Source organism: Falco biarmicus, chromosome 14, assembly GCF_023638135.1.
Source record: "Falco biarmicus isolate bFalBia1 chromosome 14, bFalBia1.pri, whole genome shotgun sequence".
In the NCBI taxonomy this organism is placed as follows: Eukaryota; Metazoa; Chordata; class Aves; order Falconiformes; family Falconidae; genus Falco; species Falco biarmicus.
In genome coordinates, this window is record NC_079301.1 from 2,493,807 (window position 1) to 2,521,048 (window position 27,242).

A 27,242-nucleotide genomic window follows, 5' to 3' on the forward strand; every position below is an offset into this window, starting at 1 on the left:
CATTTGTGGATATTTGATGGGAAGTTTATCATTTAAATGATGAAAATACAGTACTTCAACATATGGATCATTCAGAGCTACTCTCTTTCCTTTCCAGTTGAAGAATCATTGTGCATTTAGAGGAATTAGACAAAATTAAGAATTTAAACTGGGCTGCTAGTAAAAGCTATTATCAAAGAGTGGAAATGCAAAAGCAAGATGCAGGGATGCAGTCTGACTTTGAGATGTTTGTGGATTAAACTGGTTTAGGTGGCGCAAACAAAGAGAAAAGCGATGTCATAAATGAAAAAAAAAGAATTAAAATTTAAAATAGAAATTAAAATACAGAAAAAGCCTCTGCAAGATACACTAATGACTAAATAATTTGGGATGTTAATATTTTGTTTTTTCTCTGCTGTTTTATTCTGATTATCAAGATGGGTCCAAGTGACCTCCTCGGTGATTTGGAGTGGGCCATTGCCATACCTCTAAAATGACTTTTCCAGCCTTTTCACCCACCATCTATGATAATTTCCATAATGAGAGATATTTTCTGCTCTGGAGAGGTGTGCTAGCAGGGGAGTCTTTCCACTGCTCTCAAAAGCATATCCTAATTCCTGAGGCAATTTAGCAGCAGAAAACTCTTAGCACAATTATCAGGAAATAAACACAAGTATGTTCAACTCCAAAAAGTGGCTTAGAGTAATCAAGGAATTCAAGATCATGCTGTTTGATTTCCAGTTAGGAAGTTACCTTTTGGTGTTTGACAGTGTGAAAAAGACCTGCCACCCTGTGTCTGACCAGTTCATACCACTGTCAGCATCGTGCTGCTGAGACATGAAACAACATGAGCTTCAAAGCAGGCGTCACTACAATTTCCCTGAGACTAAAAGATATTCCCTGACCTGAATTTTCTGCTGCCCACCCTGTACAGACCTCAAATCTAGACTGATTGAAACTATTCGATAAAACATATTCTCTTGGCAGTATTAGTTCCCCAAAATGTCTCACAAACCCCTGTACTGTGAGACTTCCGAACCACATTTTGCAGCTACGTTTAAAACATAAATTATTACCTTGCGTTCCTTTAGTGAACTTAGTCCATTAAAGAAGCAAGATCACTGCAGAGTATGTCTAGTAAGTATAAATAGATACTTATATATGTATGTATAAAGTAAACTGCTACCATGGACAGAGAGGTAGTGGTACGACAGGTTCATAAACTCACACATCTGTGCCAGGAACGAGCTGCTAGTGACTGAGAACAATATTGAGGCAGAAGTGAGAAATACACGTTGTATTGCATTTCTCTCCTTAATGTGCTATAATCTCTAAAAGCACATATGCCAAGTAAGATTTTTGCCTTTTTCATACAAGTACTTCATCCCAGTCACCCCCTCCATGAGTTTTCCTCCCTGCAGGTCCCCAGCCAGTGGGACAGGGTGCCAATGGGTGCAGGGAGACCGGCTGGGGATGCTCAGCATCTCCATCCTGCTCCCAGGCTGCACTTTCAATGGCTCCCATGGTGTTTTTATAGTGAAACGAGAGTTTTCACCGGCAAGGTACTGCAATCTCAGGCCTCCTGTCATTAACACTCCACTGTAAATTTGTGTTCGTCCCTCAAATCCAGTTCTGCTGCAGCTGGGAACCTGGGAAGCTACCTCTCCGGCACGGCTTTCGTGGCGGATTTATTGTCAGAGGCGTGCAAAAGCTCCTACCAGCCTTTTAAAGAAGACCTTGTCTGATAGTCATCTCTGCTGTAATCACTTGCCTGAGAGCAATCACACCTCTGTGGGGCAGACACTTAACAATCTATTATATCGTAATTAAGTTTGGCCATGTTTACACTGCTTGATGATGATGCATGAAGATTAATTTACCTTTCCAGCCCTGTTGCAAGAATGTACTGCCATAGTACCCCATTAAAAATGGAAATAGCAATAAAGTCTCCAATTATTTTTATATTGCCTTAAGTCTATCAGAATTCATCATTTTATGCATCGTTACTTTAATTTATTGGTTTATCATCTATTGATGTAGTAGCAGTTATCACAAGTCATTCTATGTATGTTTTTAAGTATAGCGATAGCATCTTTATGGAGAAACAAGCCGTGATAACACCTTATTTACCGCTTGTCAATTTAAAGAGGCCAAAGAAAACTAAAGAATTGCTTTTGACTAAAAAAGGAGAGGCAACTAAAATCGGGTTCCTCTGACTGTTATTGGAGCTTAGAATTAAGCAAGCCTGTGCTCTTCAGCGTGACCCTGTTGAAATTAAGTGCAACCAGGATGAAGACAGAGTACGAAAATGCAGGTTGATCTTTACACTTTGATTTTCTTGAAATATTGATTAGAGATCTGAATATTAATTAAAGATCTGGGCTCTGTTTCAGCAGAAGACTGAAATGTCTAACTAGCTGTTCAGCACATTCATTTTCTTACCAATTTTAGAGGGCTTGCAGTTTGCAAGTTGTGCACAGGTCGCTTGCTCAACTAAGCTCCATGGCCAGGAAAGGCGACGGTCACATCTGCTGTTGGGGGCTCCTGAAAGCAAGCGCCGTTCCAGATAAGTCCTTCAGCCTGGAACAAAAAAAGTTCACCTTGATACAGTTACACTGCTGGGAAGATCCTCTTTATGTGTAAGTTTTCTTAAAAATGAAGGAAACTACTCCTGGCAGGGGTTGTCTCTTCCTTCCCACCCATGGGGTCTTGAGCTTTTTTTGTTTCTGGTCTGGGGCATCTCAGAAGGGTGTAGTGGGGCTTAGCTTGGGCACCCCAGGAGCCAGGGAAGGGTGGAGGCTGAGGACCTTTTTGACATTGCAACAGAGGCAGGATTTGCCTTCTTAAGTACAGATGCCTAAAGCTGCCTGAGGCACATTCAAAATATCTTGGGGTAAAGGGGTACTGCCAAGTCCAGTACCACGGTCCTATATATCAAAGTGGTAACGATGAACACACCCAGGAGCCACAGTCACCACAGCTGTACCAAACCTTCAGAGGGTTTAAACCTTCTGCGTTTGACGGAAAGGACAAAATTGTCAGAGAAAGGAGCGTCATTAGCTCACACATTTTGATTCTCAGTGGTCATTCCCCTCCCACTTTCACCTCCCATGTGGCAGCACTTGTGCTTCCTCCTGCTGTGATTTCATACCCATCATTCGCTGGGGTAGCATGGAGAAATGATTCCAAAATTGTCACTTCTGAGTCCTTGAGTTGTCCTCCCACAAAGCCATTTACTCCACACCATGTTTGTGGGCTTTCTGAGGGAGACAGCTTGCCAGCTTCATCCCACTTCTAAAAAATCTGATCAACGGTTGTATTGAGTGTTATAAGAGTGACTGGCGAAGTCTCAAAGAGAGGAGAGAAATAGCTGCTGCACAGTGCAGGCTGATTGGGAAACAACACCAACACCACACACCCAGACCTCATTATCCAGCCACCATCTCACCACCCATGCCTGTCCAAGGTCAAGGACTCCTATTACTACAGTTTGGGAAACTGTGACTAATTGTACTGAAATATGATTAAGCTTTGTGAAGACCTAGAGGTTGTTTCCATGCTCATGTTCTCCTCCTTGAGTAGAAACCTGGTTGGGAGGAGCCCATCTCCCTTGCATCAACAGTGGCTATACTGGCATGAGCGCTCTTGTAGGAACAGGTTTCTTCTCCTGTCCATCCCCATTTACCTTGTGCTTATATGCACAATTCCTCTGATGGAAAAAGAAGAGAAAAGCTTACATTTAGTGCCTCTCCAAGGCTGAAGCGGTGCTGGTGAATGGCCCAGGGCTGGCTGGGCGGGGGAGGCAGACACAGCATGACAGGGATGCGTGTCCTGCCAAGGGAACGCAGAAAGGGAGATGTCCACAGCTCAAGAAGTACTTTAGCAGGAAGATGTCCAAAGTACAGAACAGGCAGTTATCTTGATTTGAACCTCTATTATTTACCTGTACAAAAAGCAGAAGCTGAAGTCAGGTAAGCGTTCCCATGGGACCAAGGATATGTTATTTACATATCCTACTAAGCGTGCACATGGGCTGCTTTACCTATTTTTACCTATTTTTAGAGGGCTGCACCCTACAGCCGCTCCTTTTTTGCCTGGGGATGCTAGCAGGAGGTTTCAGAGCTGGTCAGGTTATTTAGCAAGAAAACATCCTAACAAACAGCCCGTGTTTCCACGCACGTTATCCTTGGTGGTTTATGGGGTCATAAGCAGCAGTACACAGGCAATAAACTTCTTGACCATTTGTCACAGGGTTTATGGGCCAGTGCCGCTGGGCACTTGGTCGGCTCAGGCGTCCCTGCCACGGGCATCACTTACCCCAGCACGGGCAGCACCGGCACCTCACCGCAAGCTGGAGACCATGAAGGACACCTCATTTTAACCAGTCCATGCTTTTTTCCCTAATAAGGCAGAGACTTGGAGTGTGAGAAAGCACCCAGAGCTTCGGGGCCACAGGGTGGAAAGCTGCCTGATCCTAGAGCTCCCATAGCATCACTGGATACATACTGGTGGGATCATCCCAGCGCTTCTCTGCTCGTACCCTTCTGCAAGGGGTGGGCGATGGTTTGACGGCACATCCCTGCACGCTGATTATAACTGGGACCTGTCATTAAATAATGAGTGAGGCAATGGAAGAAATATAAAATGCCATCTATGGTATGCACAGTGGGGTAATAAATCCAAAGTGAAATAGTAAATCTCCAAGGAGTTACAGAAATCCAGATAGATACCCCGGTGGAGGTGCATTTATTGTGGAGCACTACAAGGTTTTTCTCTTATCTCTAATTTTATAGATCTGTGCAGCTGCAGCAGTCCTTGGATAGGGCACATATTTGAAAATACTATAAATTTCACCTCCTGTTTATTTCAGATTCATTGGCACTCTCTGTCTTTACTATCTCCTGGTATTTTATGCCTCAGTACTTGGAGAAAAAATGCTTTGTTTGCACTAGATGTAATATGAAAACTCTCTCTGACATTTAAACTTTAGTATCAGTTTGCCTACAGTGTTAATATCACTGAAACTGCTTATATGGATTAAATTGCCTACAGTATATAATGCCAAAATATGAACACAGCACATTTACTGATTCAAGCCCTTGAAAGAATTATTACCATTAAAATATTTAAGGTCACCTTTACAAATGCAATAAATCAGGAGGATGTCAAACAGAGAGCATTTAAAGCTCCCAGACTGAAGTAGCGCACTGGGAAAATGATGTTTGATTCATTGTCACATGGGGAGGGGGCCCAAGGACAACCTTGGGGCTCACACCCCTCCGGGTATGTAGGGCCAGGGGGACATGAGCACTCTGCACAGTGGCTCTCACCCAGACTCTGCTGCTGTTGTGCCAGCTCTCAGCTGGTTCCACCAGCTCTGAAGGTCTTGCAGGAGGAAAGAGCAGCAAACCCTCATTTTTGTCACTAGAGTCAGATGCAGCGGCTCGGTGTGCCCTCAGGAAGCAGAACTGATGAGTAAGAAGATGCCATTTTCATGCAGTCACTTTCCAGTGAGAACAGCCTATTCATGCTCCGGGTCCAGCTCTGCAAAAACCCTTATTGAGGTCAACACAATTTACTGATAATTGAAGCCAGTGGGAAGTTTTGCTTCAGTGAGAACGGGCAAATCAAACCTATCAGACAACTTAAAAATCATCTCTTATTATGCTTTCATCTTAAATATTAGGATTCAGCAAATTTCCTGAGAACCACCACTGTGTAAAACTTTAATCTTTCGAGAATGGATTGGAACTGTAATTGCAAACCCCAACATCCTCCTGCACTGCATTCCCTCTCTCGGAATGTCAGCGTTTACTAGCACCTTATAAACAGGGGATAAATTTGCATTTGGTTATTATTCATACTTTTATTTGTTTCCAGGTAACTGTTTTTAAAGTTTAGCACAACACCCGTACCTACAGTGGCCCATCACAGTTTACAGCACGAGACAGACTAATGCTCATCATCATTTCCCGAGGCAGATTAGCAAGCTCAAAGGTACGACTTTCTTTTTAAATTCCACACAAGCAATTAAATATAATAATTGATCAATGCCACATCTCTAAAAAGCTTGCCAACATGAATTGGTGGGATGTATCTCAGAGCTTACTAAACCAATGGTCGGTGCTGATTTAACCAGCTCTGCAGGCACGTTATTTTAGGAGGACTTACATATATATATATATAGTCATTCCAAAAAAAAGCTGTGGGAATCTTTGAAGAGAGGCCTTATGGCTTAAATGCATAATTCCTTACGTGCCGGTTGGCAGTTTCATTATGCATTCAGCAGAGCGCAGCAGTCCTCATTGCTGACTGCCCTGGTGTTGCTGCTCCGCTTGACAGGCGATTCCTTTCTTCTTCCTGCTGCTGATAACATCTGTAATGGGGGCAATTAAACTAACCGTGCCTATTAAGGACCAGTGCTCCTGTTAGTAGGTGTTTGCAAGCCACCTCGCTACTGCAGCTCCATGAGCTGCTGGAGGCTGTTACCACGTACCTTTCTCGTTTTGCGCTGTAATGCTAGAGGGGATTCCCTCTGTTATTGCCGGTAAAATATTCCTAAAATTCATACTTTTTTGGGGGAGGGGGATAGGAAACCCACCTTTACCTCACTGCAGGTTTCTCTCCAACACCTCATGCCTGTTTCCCATCTCTGAGCGATGCAACTAGTGACTGGTGGCCCCTTCCCTGTGGTCCCACCTCCTTCCCCTCTTGCTATTCCGCACTCCCACAGCTCTCCCAGAGGCACTGTCAGCTACTGCTTTTCCAAAGAGAGCAAAGTTTTCTGCTGTGCTCACACAACCTTTGGGGAAAGCTGGTGCTCAGTTCCCTGCACGCCCTGCCATCCCCCAGAGCGGTCCACGTGCAAACTGCAGCCCCAGGTGCTGTAGAAGCAGGCAGTGAAGGACGCTGCTGCCATGGCTGCTGGCAGATCAGGCTGGAAAATACAGAGGGACAGGTAAAACCACGGTGAACCCCCACGGTTTTCCCAAAGGGTCTTTCAGATGAAGATGACCTTTTTGACTGGCTATTAGGAGACACCTTAACAGCTGATTTACTAGTTATAAAATACCCTTCAGTGACGGTAACCTGGCTCTTCCTCCCAACTTGGGGACTTTGTTTAGGCACATAATCTGTTTTCTGCATCTTCGAAAACGCTGGTTTTTGGGAGCAATGGGCTTGCCCCATTCCCATTGACCATAAGCAGAAACTTGGACTGCACCTGGGGAAACTGAGCAATGTTTGTGGTCTTCTTTCCAGTTTTCTTTTAGAAAGAGCCAGAATGTCCTAAAAAATACTGTATGCCCTAAAGAAACTGCTGTCACATGCCAACCACGAGCACCTGAGCTCCAGCAGATGCTTTGCAGCAGGAATGGAAGCAGAGTCTGACCGAGCCTTTGCATCTCTGGACTTTCGACTGCTCTATCCGTTAGATTTAACAGTTGGCTAACACATTTGATAATTGAGTGTGTTAATATTTTGCAAGAGTGACTGACAAGCAGATTGTTGTCAAATCAAGGATCCATCAGGCTGAGGATATTGAAGTTGGCAGAGCCCGATAATTTACAGCTTTCTCCTTCAGCTTCTCATAATTTACTTTCCAGTCACCGAAGGGAAACCTGCAGCCAAAGAAAATTGATGGACCCATCACCCAGACATGACCTCCTGAAACTTCAGATTGCTGTTTTATACACATGTTGCAAAGAGGAATGATCAATGGGAACTTGTAAACTCCTCGATTACAGGAACCCTGGTGAAGCTGCACCTAACCTGTCTGTTCCTGTACTTTGCTGGGACTTGCTGTTGCACTCAGATAGTTTCCATGTAACATTTTCTCTAACCCAGTGACCTAATGTTAATGCAGCTACTGAATCTAAGCTATGAGATTATATTGGTACAGGGTCTTAGTCCCAAGTGGGTAATATTTTGGTAAAAACAGAAGACAAAGTTACTTCAGTTCAGCCCATCCCTTGTGGGCTGTATGGTCTCACCAAATGGAACAACCCAGATGCTTACATTCAGCCCCAGGCTTATGTTTCTTAGTAAAGTTGTGCCTTGACAAATTGTTTGGAAGTTTCTCTATTACACGTCGTGACCCCTGAATGGTTTCCATCAACCAAATATATGTGGAGGTAGTTTCCTTTCAAATGCCATAATGCATACCTGTAATCATGGAAAGACAACGTTTAAAAAAAATCCTCCTTTCCTTCTTGAGAAAATCAAGAGTTGTTTGTATATATGGGAAAAGCCAGCAAACTTCCAAGTATAAAATGTGATAGCTGGGACATAACATCAGTTTACTAAAGACAGGACAGGGCAGGGGGGTGATGTTTCCCAACTGAGTAAAGTCAGTTTTTAAAGGCATAACCTGCACACTGTTTTTAGAACCTCTGTGCCCCGATTCATCGTTATTGCCTGCAGATTTACCCGAGTTCTGAGTAGAAACCTGTCTCAAGTTCCAAAGTGAAACCTGGTGTTTCCATCAGGACAGAATTGGAGCTGGTGTAAATGCAGCCAGGCTCTACCCAAAGCCTCCACCAGCAGCTTGGACGGAGCCTCGGGCAGCACTGCCATGGGCATGGGTGGGGGAACTTGCTGCCATTGCAGAAACACGTCCAGAACCTAAAGAAAAATACCACTGAAAATATTTTCTTAAGAAAAGAAGCCCAGAAAGAGACAGAAAATCACTCATTTGCTTCAATGGTAAAAGAAAGGGAAGGGAATAAAGGTTTGGCTTTGCTTGTCAGCCCTCGGCTTGGCAAAGTGTTTCTGTACACACACAACTGTGCGGGGAGGTAAACATACCTATTGACTTTAATGGGACTACATGTGCGTTTAAATAACCTCAGGCTGAAGTACCTTGCTGAACTAAGCTTTAATATGTACTTAGGTTTGTTCATGCTGCCTGGAGCTCGTGTCAAAGTATCCGTACCCCTGCTTCTCGCATACAACTGAGTGGATCTGTTGAAATGGGATGCCTTACAAGTTTGCCATATTCTAACTGTGCTATTTACTCATTGGCTCTGCAGTAAAATTATCATTTATTTCTTGGGGCTTTTCAACCCTAGTAAAGGTGATGTAGGTTAGAAAGCCCAGTTCATCACATGGAAGAGGAGGAGGATTCTTACTGTCCGAACACGTAAGTCAGCAGAAATAATAAAGCAGAAAACCATTTCTCTGAAAAGGCATAATCGCTCCCAGTCTGACCTTACAACGTTGTACTCATATGGGCATGGTATATTATGAAAACAAAAGGAGGCGTCTGGAAATAATGTGAATACACTTGGAAATAATAGATACTTAACCCTTATTTCAACAAGCAATTTCCATTTTACTGTGCTGGTCTACACCAACAGCCAAACTGAAGCCGGATGACCTCAAACTTATAATGCTGCACATTTAAAACATATTTTTAATAAACACTACCCTACATTTTTGTGGTACTTCAAAGGGAATAAAAAAAATAATATATATTTTTAAGTTTTGGAGAGCAACTGAGGTGAACCTGCTTCAAAAACATAGTAAGCTTCAAATCAAATACTGCCGTTCTAAGAAATCCATTAACCGTTCACATCTAAAACTCATCCTTCACTGCTTCGCCCTATAATGCACACTGTTGTCAATTTTTGTCTTATTTACCCCCTGCTAATAGCTGGGCTCAATTCCAAGAAACTTAAGACAATTGTGGAGAGATGCAGATCTAACATTTTTCAAGTTGACAGCCAATAGTTCTGAGCATTTAATTCCCGAGACGGAAGAATCTCCAAATCCTGCTTTTGTAATTCACCCAGGAAAACACATCAGAGCCAAGCTGTGTCTGTGCAGCCTGAGTAAAAATGTTATTGTTTGATCCAAGTTGTATCTTTCTTGGCAGATTTGTAGGGATTGATCCTGGCTGACACTGGTATTTTAATATGAAGCTGAGTACTCAACACTTCTTGACAAATTAGCACCGGTATTGTAACCATAGGCATTCTGTCCTCAGCTGTATATCTTAGGTGAAGGTTCATTTAATTTACCCCTTGTTAAAGTTTAAACAGCTACGCCAAATTCCACCAGACTTGGCATGTGTGACATGACTAATGGCTCTGCTAAACTTTGAGTCAAAAGCTTCGATTTTGAAATGCATCATCTTTATGTATTTGCCCCTGAGCAGCGACAGCGCAGAGTGAAAAATAAATAAATAAAATTATTCCATTTGCTCAGGTCTGAAATTTCAGCAGCTAAACACAACTCTAAAAGTTGTACGATATTTATATGCATGAATTTGATAAGGGGGTTATGCTCAGAGCAGAAAGCACGAAGGGTCAAGGATACAGACAGCACTAGGGGTCTTCCTGCTCTCGTTCAGAAGATAAACCCGATGCAATAACCCCAAAGCGTTTGCTCAGACACTCCCCGCTGTGGCGCTGAGCACCTGCCGTGGCGCTGAGCTTCAGCCAGCGCAGATCAGGATGGGTGCACCTGAGCCTCACACCCTCCTTCTCCTCGTCTTGCTTCTCTCCTTGTTGAAGTCTTCTTGTAGATCTTGAGACACCTCTTCTGGTTCAATATGATTTAAACGGAATTATTCATCTTTCTTCCCGAGCCTGATCAGACATATGAGCACCTAACAGTTGTGGAAAATACTGCCATGCTATCTGCCTTTTGATCCTTTAGCTTGTATTTATGTAATACTGACTTTATACTCACTTGCAAATCTTCCTCCTATGTAAGCCTCCAGGCTATTCTTAAGTCTCAGTTGTTTTTTTTTCCCCTGCCTGATACAGTTAATACACGTTCTCTGTTCATCCATACAGCAAACCACCAGCATTTTGTGTCTTCACAGGACCCCTGCGGACCTCCAGAAGCCACCCAGGCCCATCTGCTGCTCACACCAGCTCCAGTCAGAGCAGGCTGCCGAGGAACTCATCATCAAAACATCAAACCTGATTTTTTCCAACTCACCCAGTTCAGTGTTGGAAGGCCAACAGGTTCCAAAAAGCAATTTGCATGTTCACCCAAACCACCCTACGAGCGTGGGGAGAGCGACAGGATTCTTCTTCAAAACATTCTGTAAAGTTTTCCTTTCTTGGAAGAGCTGCAGAAAAAATTGACACAGGTCAGATTTATGGTGTGCAGGCAATTAATATTTTCCTCAGTGTTTCCTCGTACAACACTAATGGCACCCTGGTATTTCATCCCTGATTACAGTTTGCGTTCACGCAGCGCTGACACAGCTCTGTCCCGGGCCACAGCTAGAGCACCCACGCGCAGCAACACTGAAAAATAACTAATCACATCGTTTTGTGAGTCATTAACTGCTGACATAGGCTTTAGTCCAAATCCTGTGTTTCTGGGACACTTCATATCAGCAGTTGGAGACTTTGATTGGCACTTTCCTTATTTCAGTATCATGAGCCGTATTAATTTTGCATGCTTTACTCCTTGTACAATTTAGTACCTAGAGAGATCGGACAGGTTTTCTTCTGTGTTTATGCAGGTCCGTGCTTGTCTGAAACATCTGTGCAGTGCCGTTACCCTGTTTGCAAACACAGAGGTTTAGTGTCTCCTGGAGGAGCATTGAACTCTAGCTTCTGTTCTTATCGTACGGTAAAAATATTTTCAAAATTTACCTAAATTAGGGAATGATTTCATAATTAAATATTCAGGAGCCTACAAAATGTTTTGTTTTGACTGGAAACCATTGTTTTGCTTTGCCTTCTAAAGAACTGAAGCCTTTCATTTGGGGGGAAAAGAAAATCGGGATAAATCCTTTTTAGAGCAGAATACAGTCCCTCGTGTTAACCTATGAGAAACTCACCCTCATTCCTGGCCTTTGCAGGAGGCCGTATCTTCAACAGCGACTTGACTCTTGCTGACTGCACAGCTTGGAAAAATGCATACAAAAAATTAATACATTGTTGAAAACCTGCCAGCTGGATGCCTAGCCCACCTCTGGGACTCCCTTCCTTTGACGAAAAATAAATATTTTCAGTTAAATAAAACCTTAAATGATTTTTGAATAATTCTTTTGAACAGCAGTGCTAGTGTACAAGGTGAAAGGACTCCAAAAAACTAACTTGTTTCATTTTTTTAACTTCAAAGTTTGATGGATATACTCTAAGTCCAAGATAAAGGACATTTAGGCCAAAAGGTTTGAAAGGTGATCTCTGATCTTAGTGAGCTCTCCATCATCAGTTAATAAAAATACTTGACAAGGTATTCAGTATCTGTTGGTCTATTCCTGTCCAGGTATCTGCCTTTATGGGGCTAATCCACTTCCCAGTAAAATCGTCAGGGAACGTGGCACCGCCTTACTGCAAATTTTGTGTATGAGAAAGGGCTGAATGTCTCAACTGGTGCAAATCCGCATCGTTCTGGTAAAGTCAGCACTTGGAGCCTGTTCCTGGGTATTTGGGGTTTATCAAATAAACTCTTCATTTCCTTGAGAAATGCCAGGACTTCAGAACCAAATGAAAATAGATCTGGTTTCTGCTGAAAGCCATCATTTGTCAAGATTGTTCTTAAAGTCCAGTATTGCAAGGTGCAAAGATATTTAAGTACCATCAGCTATGCCTCTGCTTACATTATACCACAGAAAATATAAGCAATCCAATTGATATTAATATCTGGATCTAATCAAATACATGGCTGAAAGAGTGGTTAAACTTGCCCTTCAGCTCTAGGTACCTTTGGCATAAAAGTCAAGAAGATGAACTTCTCTATAAATACCTCATCTAAAATCTTAAAATCCTTAACAAACCTAACAATACTGAACAGCTTTCTGCAGTCTCCAGGAAATCACAAGCCAAAAGAGGAGATACAACGTCCCGAGCTCGCTGTGCTGGGTGAGCGAGCAGGATGCCCCACAGCATGGGTGATAAACAGCATAAAAGACCTTCTGCCCCTGCAGTGAGATGGCTGAAAGAATCAGGCGCCAGATGAGAACTGCAACGTTCACTATTTACCCTGGCACAGTTGTATCAGGTGTGGGTTTTTAGGGTTTTGCTGACCACAGCACGTTTGTGGTGTCTGGGGACCTGTACCCCTTAAACAACTTTTGTCCTACCCGGTCGTTACTAAAACTAAGATAGGTTTTCTCTCTGGGAACATGAATGCTAAACTTGGAAATATTTCTTGATATTATAGACAGGCTCCCTCTCCTTATCTCACAGTAGTGCATTTTCATAACAGAATCATCATTAAATGAAGCTCGAAGATGAATCACGAAGAAAAGGTCAAATTTCACTTCCTGGAGATTTGGAGGACTTACATATTTCTTACTGTTGGGTTAAATGATCGAGATTTTATACAGGTGGTTTCTGAACAGCATTTATGGATCTCTGAAAGGTCACCAGACTCACAGCTTGCTGGGTGTATAGATTGTTTGTGAAATAATTGCCAGTTTGAAGAATTTATAGAGCTCCTGTCCAAGAAGAGAATCAGGTTGTGGGCGCTGATGGTTAGCTGTGGCTGTAGGGAACCATCAGCAGAACTGGATCCATCAGGTAAGCTGACCAAAAGGATGGAGCTCCTGCTTTGCATCTTGCTGCCCTCTCAGCAGCAGGGATCTCCTCTTCCTTTGCTGGACACTGGAGAGTCTATCGTCCCAAAGGCAACGTCTGTCATCACAAAGACAGTGCCCAGACCTACTTCCTAGTACCATGGCCAAAGGTTTGGAATATCTCCTTATTTAATTACATTTATTAAAGACTTGCCATATAACGTGAAAACATAGTGACAACACATATATAGGCTGAGAATAGCACAGCTGTCTTGGATCAGCCCTGTTGTCCTGACTCGTAAGTGTTGTATGGCCATGGCGGGCAGGTGATGTGGGTGAGCAAGGCTCTGGTACTCATCATCCCATCAGCCACACTGCGGCATCGCGCTCAGCCTGCACTAGGTACAAAGACATCAAGACACACCAGCAACAACACCCTGGCAGCAGAATAGCAAATGTTAAGCAGTTTCAAATGTTATTTTTCAGCCAAAGGAATGAAAGGAGATAGCTGACCACTGACTCATTGTGTCAATGTGTCACAGGCAGCAGTGTCTCTCCAGGACGTGGCCTTGCTGGTGACAAACTGCTTTGCTGTTAAACACCAGCTGGGAATCTGGTCCACAGCACTCGTGGTCTAGGTTTCTTTACATCCATCCCTATATCCTGGCCCTTTAACCCCTTGGGATGTTGCAGTAGATTTTTCCCCTAGTGTTAAAGCAACTGCATTGAACATGTGTAAATTAATTTCAGATTCATATTCAAATTAGTATATAATGCTTGCATGCATATACATATATGTACAGGCAGAAAACCTGTAGTATAAATGTACGTGTGTGTGTAGTGGAGACAAAAGACACTTGCAAAATACATGTAGAGTTCACTGCTCTCTTGCACAAAAAAGAAATTTCCTGAAACAACACATCTGAAATACCCTTACAGATGTTTCTCTGCATTACCAAAAAAAAACCCGTCCCCTGAGCTAAAATGAAAATTGATTTTGAAAAAAAAGCTGAAGGATATGAGTGGATCATCATAATTGGATCAACATGCTCCAAAAGCTTCAGGCTACTTCAACTTCATTTCTTAGCTGACAGCTTTCTTTTGGAATTTTTCAAACCAAACACAAATGGTTTGATTGCAATATGTGAAACATTTGACCATCATATCCTTGACAGTCAGTCCGCTTCAGGGGAGATTTGATAACTGTTGTCAAATTCATAACAGCCAGTCTAATCCAAAGAACCGACAAAAAAACACAGGAGCTGCTTCAACAAAACCAGAGACGATATTAATGTAAAATGACACCATTTACAGGGAAAATGTTGAAAAAGCCTGTATTGGGTCTTTTCCAAACAGTGTTGCAACCACATGAAGGGATCTTAGCGGTTCTTAATTGCTAAATACAAATGAGATGTTAAAAACCCACTTGGTTTTCCATTCAACAGCCATGTGAGAAGTTGAAGCAGTAACAACACAAGTCACTCAAACTGAGCAGGCGCTGATTTACGGGCAGTACCTGGGCAGGTGAGAGCCAACGTGTTTCTCCCCAAAAAAAGAGGTGTTGCAGGGTATGCATTGGGGTGACTGGCAAATTCCCACATCTCAGTACAGCTTCCAGAATTAAATGGGTGAAAAAGAAAGAGGAAAATCACATCAAAAAAAGTAACAGAATAAAATCTAAGGGTGTCTTCTCTGTTTATTTCTCTGACAGGCAGAAGTGAATACTGCAGCACAAATTGGCAGAAATGAATTGAAGGCTATCATGGATAAACTAATTACTGGATGTCAATATACTATTAAACATCTAGTAAGAGGGGTTTTAATAAGTACATGCTTTCTAAAGTTGAAGCTTCAAGATCTTTATCAAAATTTTATGAAGGATTTAATTCATAGTCCTGGAAATAGCATTTTAGGAGAATATGTACTTGATTCTCACTGTAGTTAAGCAGCGCTAGGAAGGACTGCAACTCAGGAGCTTGTTCTTCAGCAAGTAAAAATGAATTTTGCAAGCAAAACCCCTTTTGCTGACAGATCTCAATCTCATAGTCTCAATCAGAGCCACTTATAGAGAAAGTGATAACTGTTAAACAAATTCCTCGGCGCAGTTTTCCAGCACTTGACTTTACCAACACTGAGCTGCTGCAAGACACGACGTTAACCTTGCCCTTAGTGCAATGACCGTGCTGCCAGGCCTTGCTCTTGTACCTTGCCTCCTCTCCTCCACTCTGGCCATACCCACAAGAAACATATTTAGTCCAGAGTTTTCCCTTACAGAATTATCTCTCAACAGTGCTTTGGGTTTTTTGCCCCCCCCCCCCCCCCCTTCCACTTTCTTTTATCTGTTTCTCTCTCTGAAAAGTCAGGAAGCAAAAGGGATAAAGTTTAACGACTGTTCACAGTTCAGCATCCTGCAAAATTAGAGAAACATCTGGAAGCTGTTGTTGCTTCAGGATGACTTTTAACTGACTAAATGATCTCATCTGCAGTGCTGTATAGCCTTATCAAAGCTGGAGAGCTAGCATTAGTCACCCCCTCCTACCTGAGATACACCACAAATCAGATTCCAAGAGTTTTTCTAGCTCCTTAAAACCTCTGGATTATTTTTTTTTCCCCCATTCAGGAACAGCACTCATTAAACACTATAAAACTAAATCTAGAGAAAGCAATAACATCTGATTAGAGCCAAGAAAAAAAAAATCAATAGCTCAGCATGAACAACTAAGTAATAGAAAAATATTCCAGACGCTTCCAAAAGAGGAGTTTTAGCATAAAAATCTTAGTGTATGAAAAAAGAGACGTTATCCGAGCTGGAATTTGGTTTGAACAACTGGGATTAATAAATCTGCATTCTTTAATTCCTCCTCTAGCTTTAACCACCAAGCATTTTTAATTTCCAGCACTGAGCTGCGGTGCATTGTGCTGGTGCAGCATCACCCAGTTTGTTTCTCCGCACCTCACCTTGGCTGCGCATCACCGGCGAGGAAGGGACGCGTCCGGGGCGCTGGGGGTACCCTGCCCTGCAGCCCCGCTGGACCAGCTCCTCTGCTGCCTCCAGCAGCGCGGCCCTGCGGGGGATCCAGCATCACAGCTGGGCTCTTGCCGATTGAAGATTAGGACAGTCAAATGTAAATACAATTAAATTTTGACATTCCTTGGGATTTTCAGCCAAGAATACCACCCAGGATGAAGGATGGTAAGGAAACAGGGCTATAAAAACTGATTTTCTTAGGAAGGCTCTCTATTACTTTTTTAAAAAATGTGTAGCCAAAAATCTGGGACTGCAATGTTAAGCATTTGGGAATAAGAGTGTGACACACTATTTTGGATGTGATAATACTGATAAATAATTTTATTTTGGGAGTAAAATGAGATTTGTGGAAGGAGCTGATTTTTTTCTCATACCACTGAGCTACAAGGCTGGAAAGCTGTGCTTACAGATTCCAGTCGAGTCTTCTCCTAATCTGTCTTCATCTGCTCTGCTGGATATATTTTCCCTCTTTTCCAATACTCATGTTGTTAGCAAGATTATCTTCCCTGTTTGTCGGATTCCCTTACTCTTTGCTCAAGTTACCATGGAATCAGAGTAACACTTATTGGCTTGTCTGCACGTGCTGGAAATTATTTGATGGCCGTGACAGCAGACATGTTTTCAGGTGCAGTAAGGTGGGAACTTCTGCCTGGAGGTACAGGCACAATACATTTACTCTGCTACAGCATTTATTCTTACCAGATGGCACAAGAAAGGACGATGCTGTGTTTCTGCTCTGGAAAGGAACTTTCTTCCTAAACTAATGTGATGGCTGTGTGAAAAGTCCCAACTGAGCCCATGTGCAGAGCACATTGCCCCACCACCTGAGAACGGTTAGTGTTTGAGATGTTGTCGTATGAGACTTCAGGGAGTAGACGCAGCAAATGGCTGCGATTGCCCTGTGGGAACATGGATTGATTTCATGATCAAATGGAGACCAGCAAAGGGTACCTGCAAGAAACCCGAGACTTCGGAAGAACACCACATGAAAAGCAGAGGTTGTTTTCCCCTGGAAGTCCCAAAGAAAAGTGCGGTGTCTCAGTGAGCTTGGCTTGCCAGTGATAACAAAACTGTCCGAACAACAAAATGGTACATTTTGGTAGACTCAGTCTACCGCATGCTTTGGCTGGTAGATGAGGAAGCTTATTTGCATTTCAAAGCTGGCCTATATTTTGCTGCTAGTAAATAATGCAACATGCATATGTATTCGTTGCTCAGAGGTAACAGAAGGTCAGACCAAGATACCCCATTCTGCAATGACTTCAGCTACCTTGGGTGGCTTTCCCCTGCGTTGTCAGAAGATGTCCCAGTGTCTGGCGAGGCATGGGGTTACCTGCAGCTGGAGCAGCTGGAGGTGTGTAAGGTGGCAGTGGGGGTGGCTGCTGGGTACCAGTGCCTTCATCTGACAAGCCTGGATGGAGGAAGATTCCCAATGCCCCAAAGCCCAGCTTCGGGCTGCTCTCTCGACAATGGCATAGATGGATGATTATTTATCCAGAACAATTTATCACTTGCATTCTGACAAATATTAATGAATTTGATGATAAACTCTGCTATGAAATTAATTATGCTAAATCCCAGATATTAAATGTAGACCTTGAGAATCCATGATTAAAAAGCTGTGAGATATCTTTATTTTTGGGGCCTAACAAAGATACATAGTTATCTATATTTCTCCTAGCTTCAGTTAGTTTTCCTCCTACTCAAAATATAAAATTGATTTGTTGCGTTGGGAAATAAACAACAAAAAATGATGTTTATCTTAGGTTTTTTATATGGCCATGATAAAAATTAATTGGTCACCAAAATTAGCATTCAAAACATGTAACACTCAGTATGAAAACAACAGACTGCTAAAATTTCTACAAAAAATGTACGTTTGGAGATCTTATTCTAGAAAGACCATTCACAGCACCAGATTCACTAAGGTATTATTAAGGTACTTGATGGAGATGGATACAAGATCAGGTACCACGGGAGCCTGAGCAAAGACTGAGCAGAAATTTAACAAAAGGACTTTAGGTATGAACTCAGCACACTTGGATTTTCACTTAACCTGTTTGTACCACCTCAGAAAGGGCCTTGGGTCAGTATGATACCTCAGATCCCGGGTCTGGCACGCGTGGCACTGACTTCTCCTCCCTTCTGTTTTCCAGCCCTCAGAAGCAATAGGGTCCCTGCAGCTCCCCCACTCCATGCATACATACAACATTGAGAAGAGAAAGCCAGACAAACCAGCATGATAAAAGGAGGGAAACGAATGCAAATACAGTAATTCCTCTGGAATATTTACGTACCTGCTTAGACTTTTTATCAAACTAAACCAATATTTAAATCTTACATAAAATGTCCGCATTTTAAGATTGTAGAAACAAAACCCATACATCATTTCATGGGGAGGAGTGAAGGCAAATATCCAGAAATTGATCAAAGTCTGTATCAATCATGCATCCCCAGCAGGGGAAATTATTACAATAGATATCAGAAAGAGCTCCCTCCAATCATACTTAAGGCAATACATTAAAACTGTATTCTGTATACATAGTGGGAACATCCTATGGCCTTAAATAACAAATAGAGTTTGGGAATTTAAGATCTTCAGAGAACGCCATGGTGGCTCCAGAAGAGTTCATGCTTTACAGAGGGACCCAAGGACACCACACATGGGACTACCATGTGAATAGCTCAGTTATGGAAGAGCAGAGCTCTCCACTATAAGTAGCACAGAGACGTGACTTACGGAAAGCAGTCTCAGTGAAAAATGATAGAGAACCATATCTCTGCCTGAGGAAGATTTTTATAATCTAGCATTACTTGTTATGGAATGTGAACAAAAACAAATGCACAGAAAATAAGGACAGAATAATTCCAGCTGGGTCTCTTGAAAGGGCAAGAAAAAGAAATTTTAAAATTCTGTGAAATGTTCAGGCACACTAATAATAGCATTTAAAGACAGAAAAGACATCAATCACAGTGAACCTCTGAGACACAGCTCTACTGGGACAGACCGGTGTGGACTCAGCAGCCACTATGGGAGTCAGGTTCTCTAGCTCTACATGGTGGCATTTTTCTTTAAAGTCAGAGGAAGTTACAAACAACAGACTTCAGGAGAAAAACAGCCTGGAACTCATGCCCCGCCCCCCCCCCCCCCCCCCCCCCGTATTTTCTCTTTCTTGAACTGAGAAGTTCATTGTCCTTCCTTGTGCCTATGGCTCTCACTCACCCGGACTGCGCCCACCTCGTCCATCCTACCCCACTGTCACCGCGAGCATTCGAACAGGGAGATATCGGCGTTTCATTTCACGGTGGAAGGGACCTTATTCATAACGGGAGAAGTACATGAGGGTGTTAAAGCAGCGCAGCAGAAACTAAGACACCTGCATCTGTCAGCTAGGAAGCTTTTACCCAGTGGGAATAGTTGAAAGAGTTGATGCATCTGAATAGATTTGCCTATAGGAGCAACCATGAATAAATTGGGTTGAATTCAAATGCATGCCAATATTTGCGAGCCTAACGAGGCCGTTGTGGTTGGTAGTTACCCCTCACTAACCCACAGCCCTCTGGGCTGAGTTTCAGACCTTTGCAATGAATGTAGTGCTGGACTTTAAATGCCTTTATTTGAAGTAACAGTATCAGAATCCAGCCCCTTATTGCCCTTCAATAGCAGCTTTCTGCTGCTTAACAACTTGAGTTACATTTATTAACCTTTCATGATTACTAATTTTGCATGCTTGTGGCAACATAGCTGGTTTTATAATTACTTTTTTAGGGTATTAAGGAAAGAGCATCCAGAGTCTGGTCTCATTCCTAAATTTGCCCATTTAAAAATTAATATAAGAGAACGTTATTTAATAAGTACTACTTAATACAAAGCAAGCAAGTTAATCCTTTCACCTTGAACTAGGCTTTCATACATATGTAATCACAAGTATTTATTTTGTCATTTAAATCTTGTCACCCTTGTTGCTGATCCATGAACCACACAACAAAGGATTGCTGAGTGCTGCAAGTGACCCAGCACGAGGGACAGCAGATACCTGGTCCATGAGCATTGTAAAAACCAAACACCCCCCCCACACACACGTTTATATACACACGCAAAAGAACCCACCCTACCAACCAAAAACCCAAGCAAATAACTGATGTAAAAAAGAGGAAATAAAAAGAAGAAAAATGATGGATTAGAACTTGGCCACTAGTGCTAGGACCCATCAGAACTCACTGCCTCTGCCTTGTGCCATCTGAGATTCTCCCCATTGTTCCTCCTGCCTCAGGGCTGGGAAAAATTTTTTGGACTGAGAGATAATTTTTAAATGCTGAGTTGAGTTATAGTGAGAATGCAATTCAGAAATCTGTAAAATGTGAAGCATGGGGAGTTTCTTATCATATGTTTCTGTTTTCCCCACCACTTCCCTCTCCATAACAAGAGACATTATAGGATGACATCCATTCTGATTCCAAAGATACAGACACACATACATGCATACACACAGGCACACATGATGTATATTGTAGTTTTACAGATGCGTTCTCTTGGCACTTATTTTACTAAGAATTTCTAAATCCATTTTAACCTAAATTAAGAATTCCTTAATCCAGATTAACACTGAAAAGCAAAAGCAAACGTAACCTCAAGATGTAATTTGAAAGATAATTTGCTGAAGTAAAAGCCCCCTTGCACTGAGAGAGCAAAGCAAAGGGCTTCACTGTAAATAAGAAAGGATTAGGCCCACAGAAAAGTATTGCTATAGCAACAAAATAATTTATGAGAATATGTATAACAAAGCCAGAGCCACAGAAATGTGATGGGAAAAGGCTCGTACGCACTTTAATAACATCACGCTTCCCTTTGTAATAACTAACACATTGAAAGAAACAAGCGTGCTTTCATTTTACAATTTTGTTTTTAAACTCCTTTTATCAACACCATTTGGCAGCTCTCAGTCACTGCAAAAAAATACCGTGCCTGTCCTAGTGGAAGAGAACAGGCAGTGTAATTAACAGATGCAATCCCATGCTAAAAGGCATCTCCCATCTGATGGGTTTGACGAAGTTTGTGTGGACGAGTCACAAACCGCCCTGTTAAGACCCCGTGCAGAAATCTGAACGATCGCGCGGGGTGCAGGGCCATCCATCACGGCCACCAGAAGCCCTCCTGTCGTGGCAGGTAGCAGCTTTTAACGTATGTTTTGCTAATGGGAAGTTACAACAGTGGTCTCAGGTCCCAGCCAAACAGCTTCTCCAGCTCCACAACCATGCAGGAAAAGCTTTCTGCATCTTCCTTTGGAAGATCAGTTTAAAAGTTAGAAAAATTTATCACCATTTATCCTTTAAGGCTATAAAAATCTGCCAGTGAAAACTCCCCAAAAGGCTTAATGCATTATAAAAGCACTAATTTTATTCCTCATTGTTCCCTCAAACCTACATTCGAAACCGAAGCTCCTGCTCTACCGAGAGCTGTTGTTTAATGTATTTCTGTATGTAGATCCTTGACAGAGACCATTTTTCTTGCCTCTCAGGTGGCTCGTATAGCGAGATTTATGTCCATTATGCATAAATTCCTGGTGATATTGCTCTAGCATAATCAGCAGAAAATCTAAGAAAGCACCCACAGCAGCCACAAAACACCGCCAGAGACACTTGGACTGGGGCCACCTTCTCGAAGTCACAGGGACTCTGTGCCCACCACAACCGGAGGCTGGTTTCGGCCCTGATCAGTCAGAGGGACCACAAGGGTCCCCTTACCCTGCTGAGCCCCAGCGCTGTCCTTGCCAGGCCTGGATGCAAATGTCACCGCCGAGCGGGACAGCCCAGTTCAGATACCAAACCCAGTTTAGATATGAAGCCTTTCATCAGATCTGGCTCTGAATTTCTGTAAATAACAATCAAAAGGAAAAAACCTAAAACCTTTCCTCCCCTCATGCAACATCAGCATCCTTCTCTCTGGCGTATATTTATTCCCCCCTGGGTTGCGGCCCCGAGCATGCCCACACGCGTGCCTGGCGTTCCACTCAGTGCTCGGGGCACAGGCTTGGCTCCCCGCGCTGCTGCTGGGGCTGGCTCAGCACAGGCTGCCTGCCCGTGCCCTGCCTGCCGCCTGCTGCCGCGAGCCCCATCAGCTCTCCCCCTTCACAAACCCCCAGCCCCTGGGTCTTTGTCGTTAAAGGTTTTCATATCCTTCTATTATGTTCTTTAGCTGATATATAAAGAGAACAACGTCAATTCTAATACTTCTCTTTCAATTGTCAGGGCACACCAGCAGCCACGGGGACACCCAGGTTGAGACCTCGCAGCCAGGGCTGGTCCTGCCACCCTGGAGAGGGGACCTCAGCCAAAGCATCCACATGCAGAAGAGTCAAAATGAAAGAAAGGGACATTTAAGAGTTAAACTCACCCTCAGCTATTCTCCCTGGAACTGGCAGAAGAGACACAAGTGGCCCAGTAAAATCTCCTGCATCTACACTTTGCTTGCCTGGCAGGGCTCTGCTGAGGATGGCACCTGGGGTGGGATGAGGACGATTCTCCCAGCACCTTTATCACATTCCCTGCCCCATGGTCCGCAGGTCGCTGCTTTCCCAGGAGCAATTAGCTAAACACGGTGCTTCGGGGCAAAGCCATTGCATCTTGCAGGGCTGATGGTAAGGGGACACTGCTTTTATACCAATAATGCTTATTCAGCAAAAGCAGCAAATAGGGATTGACTTTCTGGTAATCATGGAGTACTTTTTTGTTATTCTAGCCCCAGTACAAGGCTTTTACAGTCAGTTATCTGTCTTCCCCATTAGACTGCGAGAGCTCGCACTGGAGCAAAGTCATTTGGCAGCACAGACATGTACAGAATGACGGGGGGCTGGAGCCCCTCTGCTGTCCCGGTGGGCTGGGGTGGGGGCTGCTCCGCCTGGGGAAGGGAAGGCTCCGGGGAGACCTTGTGGCACCTTCCAGTACCTGAAGGGGCCGACAAGAAAGCTGGGGAGGGGCTTTGTACGGGGGGGTGCAGTGACAGGGCAGGGGGGAATGGCTCTAAGCTGACCGAGGGCAGACTTAGGGCAGATACTGGGAAGAAATTCTTCCCCGTGAGGGCGGCGCTGGCAGAGGCTGCCCAGAGCAGCTGTGGGTGCCCCATCCCTGGGGGTGCTCAGGGCCAGGCTGGACGGGGCTGGGGGCAACCTGGGCTGGTGGGAGGTGTCCCTGCCCCTGGCGGGGGTTGGGGCTCGGGGGGCTGTCAGCTCCCTCCCAGCCCAAACCAGGCTGAATCTACAATAATATCCTCAGACCCCCAAATCAGCAAAATCCTTCAGCTTCATTTTGAGTGTAACTATAATCTTTAATTAGGGTTAATACAAACAAGCAAGTAGTAATTATTATGTAAGAACTGCACATACCTGACATACCCATGTTTCATAGCATCAGTGACGTTACTCTGCGAGACCAAAAGCTGGTAGGTGTTATATGAGTGGCACACAAAGTCTTTGGTATGCAAGCTGGGTGTTCAGGAGCTATTCCTGATTTACACCGCAGTCAATGAAAAAAATAATTGTACCCAAATTGTTTTCGGCTTTTTCAAAAGTTTGTTAGATTATTTATCAGCAACACTGCCACTACATCTTTATAGAGATCCTTAGTTTTGCTGACTGAACAACCATAATTTAAAAAAGATGAATTACTTTCAGGCAGTGGGAAATCATCTCAATGTAAATAATTGCTGTGGTAAACAGGATTCTTCGTGGCTTCTCAGGGAGTGGCTGTAAAGGCCCACGAAGACATTGTCAAGAGGGATGAGATGAACTGCACCTAACTTTGGCCACCTAAAAATGAGGCACTGACTGCCCAGCTGATCCTGTACCGCAGCTGATGAGCACACTCCTCCAGAAGATGACTCATCCCATCTCTCAGCTGACTGTTGAAGAAGCCTTAGTTTAAATTTTAGATGATTAAAGCTAGTGAAATGAATCTCTCTGTCCCCTAATTAAAGCCAGACCTTCAAGAGCCATACTTGATTTCTCACACAAAACCAGCAAAGTCATTCAAATTACATCGGCTGGCTTTCAATTTCTGCAATTCCCACTTGTGCCTCTAGGAAGACTATCCTTTATATTTTGATTGAATTTATTGATTTATATTTATTTATTAGACCTCTTTTCTTCCTAGACTTTTCGATCAATATTAGGTCAATTGTGGCACAGAACAATTACCACGGCTGGCTGGCCACTAAACAGGGGAAAAAATCCCACTGCTCTTGTTACTGTAAAAACAGAAAACACAAACTATCCAGAAAGTCCACAAAGGCGTCAAATTAAACTGCAAACTCAAAATTCATCTCTATGAATTATGTTTAAATATTGCATCGCACCAATTAGATGCTTCTGGGCTTCCATTTCAACACAACATTGAAATAAAAGTCTGATGTTCCCCCCCAGTTTTCTTCTTCACTCTACTCCTGGGGACCACGTCTGTGTCCCCATCCTTTCCCCTGCATGGGGGGGAGATGCATCAGTGATCAGCAAAGCACCCGGCAGCACCCTCTGGAAGAGCAGACAGCAACACCCACCTCCAAGGTGCCTAAGGATGCTGCAGAGGAGGGCGAGGGGCACCCCCGCGGGTCTGGGGCACAGGGTACAGCAGCACTCGGCGCTGCCCTGCCCGGGGGCTGCAGGAGCAGTGTCACTGCTGCCCAGCCTGGGGACACGGCGCACAGCAAAGACAAGACTGCTTGGACCTTCAGCCACACGGCAAAATCACCTCGGCCTATAGTTCAGCCTCCTTATAGTGTGACAGGAGGCAGGAATTTCATTTCTGCCAGAAAATTTTATTAACATAAAACTTTTAACCTGTTTTTTCCATGGGTACACCCTCAGTATTACACTGCAGCCTCCACAAGCTTAAACACCGTTTTCCCTCTAAGGCAGGCTCGCTGCCCGCGGGGGACTGGCAGCGCGCGGTGAAGCCGCCTCGGGCCGGGGAGGTGGGCTTCAGCCTCACTGCGAGCCCCTAGGGGGAGACATGACCCAGATTTTAGGAGGCGGCAGGCACGGGATCCCAGCTCCCAGGCGTGCCCGAGCGGTCAGCCACAGCAGAGGGATGCTCCCAGCAGAGGGATGCTCCGGGCGATGGCTCTGCCGTGAGCCCTCCCCGCCCTGCCGAGAATGCGTGGTACTGGGGGAGCTCCTGGAGGAGCGGTGGGCAGTGCTGGCCTGATCTATGAGCAGCCACCCAGGATGCAGGAGGAGCCCACGGCAGAGCGCATCCCGTGATGATGTACTGGACCAAGCACACTGGGAGGCACGCACGGGGACGGGAGGGGATGGGTGGTGGGAAGAACAGTTCCCAGCCAACCTGGGGACGTGGCAGCTCCAACTTCTCCCTCCAGGGAAACTATAGCTATAGTTAAAAAAAAAAAAAGGGGCATGTTGTAGGCGACTAAGTGCATGATGGTCTCCTTTATCTCCTCACTCACTATGATGGCAATACCAAAATTTGAATAAAGAAAAATGATTTAAAGATGCCACAAAAAGAACAGGATTGGATTATCAGTGTATTTGCATGGACAATAAAATATCACCAATTCATGAAGATAAACTACATGGAAGATTAGTCTGAACTGCCAATTTCTTAAAATGTTTCTCATTTCTTGGTTATGGCTATTTTTGCAAATTTCCCTTTAGAAATCACATTTCTTTCAAATCAGATCGTTGCCCTAGGGTTGTTGACCTTTATTTCGCCCATCTGGAAAACAAATGAAGCAGGAAGGATAACAATATGAGATACTAATCAGAAGTGCTGTTTGTTTTCTTGGAAGCTTGATTTCCAACTTATGTATTTCCCCCTAAAGGCACTGCCAGCAATACACTGGATAACCACTCTGCAAGGAAAACCAGTAGCTTGGCCAAAAGTCTCTTTGTGGCATCTTATCAGTGGTGAAAAGGACCAAAAAAAAAAAAAAAAAAAAAAAAAAGCACCAAATGAATAACAAAACTGAATGCAGATGTAGCTGCAACAGAGTGGCTCAAGGGCCAGGTGTGGTACCTTGATATTGCTACTAGAGCCTTGTCATTCCAGATGCAACCCAAAAGGTTTAACGGGAGGTTAACCAGAGTGACAGGCAGGGATAAAACAGCCTATTATCATTAACTTTAGTCAAAGAGATGTAACAGAAGAATATCTGTAAATAGTTACAAAAATAAGTATGCACGGGGAGGGGTTCGTTAAGATGGCTGAGCCAGAGGGAAAAGAGCAGCAGCCAAAGACGAAGAAGGCAATCTAGCTGCGGTTTGTTTCTCTCACTAAGCAGCACCGACTCCCAGGATGCGGGTGCAGATGAACAGCACATTTCGTTAGACTTGAAGAGGAATTTGTTAATTTGGAGGATCCGAGTCCCATAGTTCTAACTGGTGAATTTATGAGTTCAGGCATGCAGGAAATAAACCTGATTTGGGGGCAACGATAGTAAGGCTTTAAATTTTTATTATTAGAAATCTGTGGGTAGTGAAATCAATAGTTTTTAGGCAGCTCTGTTAAAAAGGGAATAATACATTTTACTGTTCATTAAGTGCTATTCTTTTCTCAACAATCCCATTGTTTTTCTCACCACTACATGTCACCCAGGTATTGAATTAGCCTTAAAGCACTGTGCAGGTCTTTGTGGAAGAAGATTGCCAAACCCCCACGCAGCAGACCCACAAAGCAGCTGTGGCTGAGAGTGCTACCTGGCCATGGATGGAGAAAGGTGGTTTATCTAAAGGAAATAAGGTC